This window comes from Cololabis saira, unplaced genomic scaffold (assembly GCF_033807715.1).
Source record: "Cololabis saira isolate AMF1-May2022 unplaced genomic scaffold, fColSai1.1 scf055, whole genome shotgun sequence".
In the NCBI taxonomy this organism is placed as follows: domain Eukaryota; kingdom Metazoa; phylum Chordata; class Actinopteri; order Beloniformes; family Belonidae; genus Cololabis; species Cololabis saira.
This window is the reverse complement of record NW_026906219.1, coordinates 167,501-172,500: the sequence shown is the minus strand read 5'-3', so window position 1 is coordinate 172,500 and position 5,000 is coordinate 167,501. Positions and strand designations below refer to the sequence as shown.

The following is a 5,000-nucleotide window of genomic DNA, read 5'->3' as shown; positions in this document are numbered from 1 at the left end:
GATTTGTTGGTTTTATTTGTTGGAGTTAAAGTGCCTTAACCATGTGCATAACACTTTAGGACGTGAGCTGTCGCTGTTACCACGTTGAAATATGTGTGGGTAGATTAAGCGAGAGCGCTCTCTGCTGGTTGAAAAAGCTTACAGCACCTGGTATTCCCAGGCGGTCTCCCATCCAAGTACTAACCAAGCCCGACCCTGCTTAGCTTCCGATATCAGACGAGATCGGGCGCATCCAGGCTGGTATGGCCGTAAGCTGAAGATGAAGCTGCAGCTTGAAATACCTCTTATATGGAGTTGAAGATAAGTCATATGATATAAGTCATTGATTTGTTGGTTTTATTTGTTGGAGTTAAAGTGCCTTAACCATGTGCAAAGCACTTTAGGACGTGAGCTGTCGCTGTTACCACGTTGAAATATGTGTGGCTAGATTAAGCGAGACCGTTCTCTGCTCGTTGAAAAAGCTTACAGCACCTGGTATTCCCAGGCTGTCTCCCATCCAAGTACTAACCAGGCCCGACCCTGCTTAGCTTCCGAGATCAGACGAGATCGGGCGCATCCAGGCTGGTATGGGCGTAAGCAGAAGCTGCAGCTTGAAATACCTCTGATATGGAGTTGAAGATAAGTCATAGAATATAAGTCATTGATTTGTTGGTTTTATTTGTTGGAGTTAAAGTGCCTTAACCATGTGCAAAAGACTTTAGGACGTGAGCTGTCGCTCTTACCACGTTGAAATATGTGTGGGTAGATTAAGCGAGAGCGCTCTCTGCTGGTTGAAAAAGCTTACAACACCCGGTATTCCCAGGCGGTCTCCCATCCAAGTACTAACCAGGCCCGACCCTGCTTAGCTTCCGAGATCAGACGAGATCGGGCGCATCCAGGCTGGTATGGCCGTAAGCTGAAGCTGCAGCTTGAAATACTTCTTAAATGGAGTTGAAGATAAGTATATAATACAAGTCATTGATTTATTGGTGATAATAATTTAGAAGCGCTTATTTGTTGGAGTTAAAGTGCCTTAACCATGTGCAAAAAACACTTTAGGACGTCAGCTGTCGCTGTTACCACGTTGAAATATGTGTGGGTAGATTAAGCGAGAGCGCTCTCTGCTGGTTGAAAATGCTTACAGCACCTGGTATTCCCAGGCGGTCTCCCATCCAAGTACTAACCAGGCCCGACCCTGCTTAGCTTCCGAGATCAGACGAGATCGGGCGCATCCAGGCTGGTATGGCCGTAAGTAGAAGCTGCAGCTAGAAATACCTCTTATATGGAGTTGAAGATAAGTCATAGAATATAAGTCATTGATTTGTTGGTTTTATTTGTTGGAGTTAAAGTGCCTTAACCATGTGCAAAACACTTTAGGACGTGAGCTGTCGCTGTTACCACGTTGAAATATGTGTGGCTAGATTAAGCGAGACCGTTCTCTGCTGGTTGAAAAAGCTTACAGCACCTGGTATTCCCAGGCGGTCTCCCATCCAAGTACTAACCAGGCCCGACCCTGCTTAGCTTCCGAGATCAGATGAGATCGGGCGCATCCAGGCTGGTATGGCCGTAAGCTGAAGCTGCAGCTTGAAATACTTCTTATATGGAGTTGAAGATAAGTATATAATACAAGTCATTGATTTGTTGGTGATAATAATTTAGAAGCGCTTATTTGTTGGAGTTAAAGTGCCTTAACCATGTGCAAAACACTTTAGGACGTGAGCTGTCGCTGTTACCACGTTGAAATATGTGTGGGTAGATTAAGCGAGAGCGCTCTCTGCTGGTTGAAAAAGCTTACAGCACCTGGTATTCCCAGGCGGTCTCCCATCCAAGTACTAACCAGGCCCGACCCTGCTTAGCTTCCGAGATCAGACGAGATCGGGCGCATCCAGGCTGGTATGGCCGTAAGCTGAAGCTGAAGCTGCAGCTTGAAATACTTCTTATATGGAGTTGAAGATAAGTATATAATACAAGTCATTGATTTGTTTGTGATAATAATTTAGAAGCGCTTATTTGTTGGAGTTAAAGTGCCTTAACCATGTGCAAAACACTTTAGGACGTGAGCTGTCGCTGTTACCACGTTGAAATATGTGTGGGTAGATTAAGCGAGAGCGCTCTCTGCTGGTTGAAAAAGCGTACAGCACCTGGTATTCCCAGGCGGTCTCCCATCCAAGTACTAACCAAGCCCAACCCTGCTTAGCTTCCGAGATCAGACGAGATTGGGCGCATCCAGGCTGGTATGGGCGTAAGCAGAAGCTGCAGCTTGAAATACCTCTGATATGGAGTTGAAGATAAGTCATAGAATATAAGTCATTGATTTGTTGGTTTTATTTGTTGGAGTTAAAGTGCCTTAACCATGTGCAAAAGACTTTAGGACGTGAGCTGTCGCTCTTACCACGTTGAAATATGTGTGGCTAGATTAAGCGAGACCGTTCTCAACTGGTTGAAAAAGCTTACAGCACCTGGTATTCCCAGGCTGTCTCCCATCCAAGTACTAACCAGGCCCGACCCTGCTTAGCTTCCGAGATCAGACGAGATCGGGCGCATCCAGGCTGGTATGGCCGTAAGCTGAAGCTGCAGCTTGAAATACTTCTTATATGGAGTTGAAGATAAGTATATAATATAAGTCATTGATTTGTTGGTGATAATAATTTAGAAGCGCTTATTTGTTGGAGTTAAAGTGCCTTAACCATGTGCAAAACACTTTAGGACGTGAGCTGTCGCTGTTACCACGTTGAAATATGTGTGGGTAGATTAAGCGAGAGCGCTCTCTGCTGGTTGAAAAAGCTTACAGCACCTGGTATTCCCAGGCGGTCTCCCATCCAAGTACTAACCAAGCCCGACCCTGCTTAGCTTCCGAGATCAGGCGAGATCGGGCGCATCCAGGCTGGTATGGCCGTAAGCTGAAGCTGAAGCTGCAGCTTGAAATACCTCTTATATGGAGTTGAAGATAAGTCATATGATATAAGTCATTGATTTGTTGGTTTTATTTGTTGGAGTTAAAGTGCCTTAACCATGTGCAAAACACTTTAGGACGTGAGCTGTCGCTGTTACCACGTTGAAATATGTGTGGCTAGATTAAGCGAGACCGTTCTCTGCTGGTTGAAAAAGCTTACAGCACCTGGTATTCCCAGGCTGTCTCCCATCCAAGTACTAACCAGGCCCAACCCTGCTTAGCTTCCGAGATCAGACGAGATCGGGCGCATCCAGGCTGGTATGGGCGTAAGCAAAAGCTACAGCTTTAAATACCTCTGATATGGAGTTGAAGATAAGTCATAGAATATAAGTAATTGATTTGTTGGTTTTATTTGTTGGAGTTAAAGTGCCTTAACCATGTGCAAAAGACTTTAGGACGTGAGCTGTCGCTCTTACCACGTTGAAATATGTGTGGGTAGATTAAGCGAGAGCGCTCTCTGCTGGTTGAAAAAGCTTACAACACCTGGTATTCCCAGGCGGTCTCCCATCCAAGTACTAACCAGGCCCGACCCTGCTTAGCTTCCGAGATCAGACGAGATCGGGCTCATCCAGGCTGGTATGGCCGTAAGCTGAAGCTGAAGCTGCAGCTTGAAATACTTCTTAAATGGAGTTGAAGATAAGTATATAATACAAGTCATTGATTTGTTGGTGATAATAATTTAGAAGCGCTTATTTGTTGGAGTTAAAGTGCCTTAACCATGTGCAAAACACTTTAGGACGTGAGCTGTCGCTGTTACCACGTTGAAATATGTGTGGGTAGATTAAGCGAGAGCGCTCTCTGCTGGTTGAAAATGCTTACAGCACCTGGTATTCCCAGGCGGTCTCCCATCCAAGTACTAACCAGGCCCGACCCTGCTTAGCTTCCGAGATCAGACGAGATCAGGCGCATCCAGGCTGGTATGGCCGTAAGCAGAAGCTGCAGCTAGAAATACCTCTTATATGGAGTTGAAGATAAGTCATAGAATATAAGTCATTGATTTGTTGGTTTTATTTGTTGGAGTTAAAGTGCCTTAACCATGTGCAAAACACTTTAGGACGTGAGCTGTCGCTGTTACCACGTTGAAATATGTGTGGCTAGATTAAGCGAGAGGGTTCTCTGCTGGTTGAAAAAGCTTACAACACCTGGTATTCCCAGGCGGTCTCCCATCCAAGTACTAACCAGGCCCGACCCTGCTTAGCTTCCGAGATCAGACGAGATCGGGCGCATCCAGGCTGGTATGGCCGTAAGCTGAAGCTGCAGCTTGAAATACTTCTTATATTGAGTTGAAGATAAGTATATAATACAAGTCATTGATTTGTTTGTGATAATAATTTAGAAGCGCTTATTTGTTGGAGTTAAAGTGCCTTAACCATGTGCAAAACACTTTAGGACGTGAGCTGTCGCTGTTACCACGTTGAAATATGTGTGGGTAGATTAAGCGAGAGCGCTCTCTGCTGGTTGAAGAAGCGTACAGCACCTGGTATTCCCAGGCGGTCTCCCATCCAAGTACTAACCAAGCCCGACCCTGCTTAGCTTCCGAGATCAGGCGAGATCGGGCGCATCCAGGCTGGTATGGCCGTAAGCTGAAGCTGAAGCTGCAGCTTGAAATACCTCTTATATGGAGTTGAAGATAAGTCATATGATATAAGTCATTGATTTGTTGGTTTTATTTGTTGGAGTTAAAGTGCCTTAACCATGTGCAAAACACTTTAGGACGTGAGCTGTCGCTGTTACCACGTTGAAATATGTGTGGCTAGATTAAGCGAGACCGTTCTCTGCTGGTTGAAAAAGCTTACAGCACGTGGTATTCCCAGGCTGTCTCCCATCCAAGTACTAACCAGGCCCGACCGTGCTTAGCTTCCGAGATCAGACGAGATTGGGCGCATCCAGGCTGGTATGGGCGTAAGCAGAAGCTGCAGCTTGAAATACCTCTGATATGGAGTTGAAGATAAGTCATAGAATATAAGTCATTGATTTGTTGGTTTTATTTGTTGGAGTTAAAGTGCCTTAACCATGTGCAAAAGACTTTAGGACGTGAGCTGTCGCTCTTACCACGTTGAAATATGTG

The 5,000-nt window shown here is 45.4% G+C and overlaps 14 non-coding genes and 1 pseudogene across 14 annotated transcripts; all 15 read right to left on the bottom strand.

The window, feature by feature from the left end:
- Positions 1-135: 135 nt before the first annotated feature.
- Positions 136-254, bottom strand: LOC133435672 (5S ribosomal RNA). Its single transcript, XR_009779509.1, has one exon. It is a non-coding gene; the product is annotated as a 5S ribosomal RNA (ribosomal RNA).
- Positions 255-459: 205 nt separating this feature from the next.
- On the bottom strand, positions 460-578 carry LOC133435733 (5S ribosomal RNA). Its single transcript, XR_009779567.1, has one exon. It is a non-coding gene; the product is annotated as a 5S ribosomal RNA (ribosomal RNA).
- A 199-nt stretch (positions 579-777) lies between these two features.
- Positions 778-896, bottom strand: LOC133435549 (5S ribosomal RNA). Its single transcript, XR_009779389.1, has one exon. It is a non-coding gene; the product is annotated as a 5S ribosomal RNA (ribosomal RNA).
- A 218-nt stretch (positions 897-1,114) lies between these two features.
- LOC133435561 (5S ribosomal RNA) lies at positions 1,115-1,233 on the bottom strand. The gene has a single exon (XR_009779401.1). It is a non-coding gene; the product is annotated as a 5S ribosomal RNA (ribosomal RNA).
- Positions 1,234-1,432: 199 nt separating this feature from the next.
- On the bottom strand, positions 1,433-1,551 carry LOC133435786 (5S ribosomal RNA). Its single transcript, XR_009779604.1, has one exon. It is a non-coding gene; the product is annotated as a 5S ribosomal RNA (ribosomal RNA).
- Positions 1,552-1,767: 216 nt separating this feature from the next.
- LOC133435458 (5S ribosomal RNA) lies at positions 1,768-1,886 on the bottom strand. The gene has a single exon (XR_009779305.1). It is a non-coding gene; the product is annotated as a 5S ribosomal RNA (ribosomal RNA).
- A 222-nt stretch (positions 1,887-2,108) lies between these two features.
- On the bottom strand, positions 2,109-2,227 carry LOC133435753 (5S ribosomal RNA). The gene has a single exon (XR_009779586.1). It is a non-coding gene; the product is annotated as a 5S ribosomal RNA (ribosomal RNA).
- A 199-nt stretch (positions 2,228-2,426) lies between these two features.
- On the bottom strand, positions 2,427-2,545 carry LOC133435679 (5S ribosomal RNA). The gene has a single exon (XR_009779516.1). It is a non-coding gene; the product is annotated as a 5S ribosomal RNA (ribosomal RNA).
- Positions 2,546-2,761: 216 nt separating this feature from the next.
- On the bottom strand, positions 2,762-2,880 carry LOC133435648 (5S ribosomal RNA). The gene has a single exon (XR_009779485.1). It is a non-coding gene; the product is annotated as a 5S ribosomal RNA (ribosomal RNA).
- Positions 2,881-3,085: 205 nt separating this feature from the next.
- On the bottom strand, positions 3,086-3,204 carry LOC133435727 (5S ribosomal RNA). Its single transcript, XR_009779561.1, has one exon. It is a non-coding gene; the product is annotated as a 5S ribosomal RNA (ribosomal RNA).
- A 199-nt stretch (positions 3,205-3,403) lies between these two features.
- Positions 3,404-3,522, bottom strand: LOC133435661 (5S ribosomal RNA). The gene has a single exon (XR_009779498.1). It is a non-coding gene; the product is annotated as a 5S ribosomal RNA (ribosomal RNA).
- A 222-nt stretch (positions 3,523-3,744) lies between these two features.
- On the bottom strand, positions 3,745-3,863 carry LOC133435552 (5S ribosomal RNA). The gene has a single exon (XR_009779392.1). It is a non-coding gene; the product is annotated as a 5S ribosomal RNA (ribosomal RNA).
- Positions 3,864-4,062: 199 nt separating this feature from the next.
- LOC133435525 (5S ribosomal RNA) lies at positions 4,063-4,181 on the bottom strand. Its single transcript, XR_009779367.1, has one exon. It is a non-coding gene; the product is annotated as a 5S ribosomal RNA (ribosomal RNA).
- Positions 4,182-4,397: 216 nt separating this feature from the next.
- LOC133435722 (5S ribosomal RNA) lies at positions 4,398-4,516 on the bottom strand. Its single transcript, XR_009779556.1, has one exon. It is a non-coding gene; the product is annotated as a 5S ribosomal RNA (ribosomal RNA).
- Positions 4,517-4,721: 205 nt separating this feature from the next.
- LOC133435768 (5S ribosomal RNA) lies at positions 4,722-4,840 on the bottom strand (annotated as a pseudogene).
- Between the last annotated feature and the right edge of the window lie 160 nt (positions 4,841-5,000).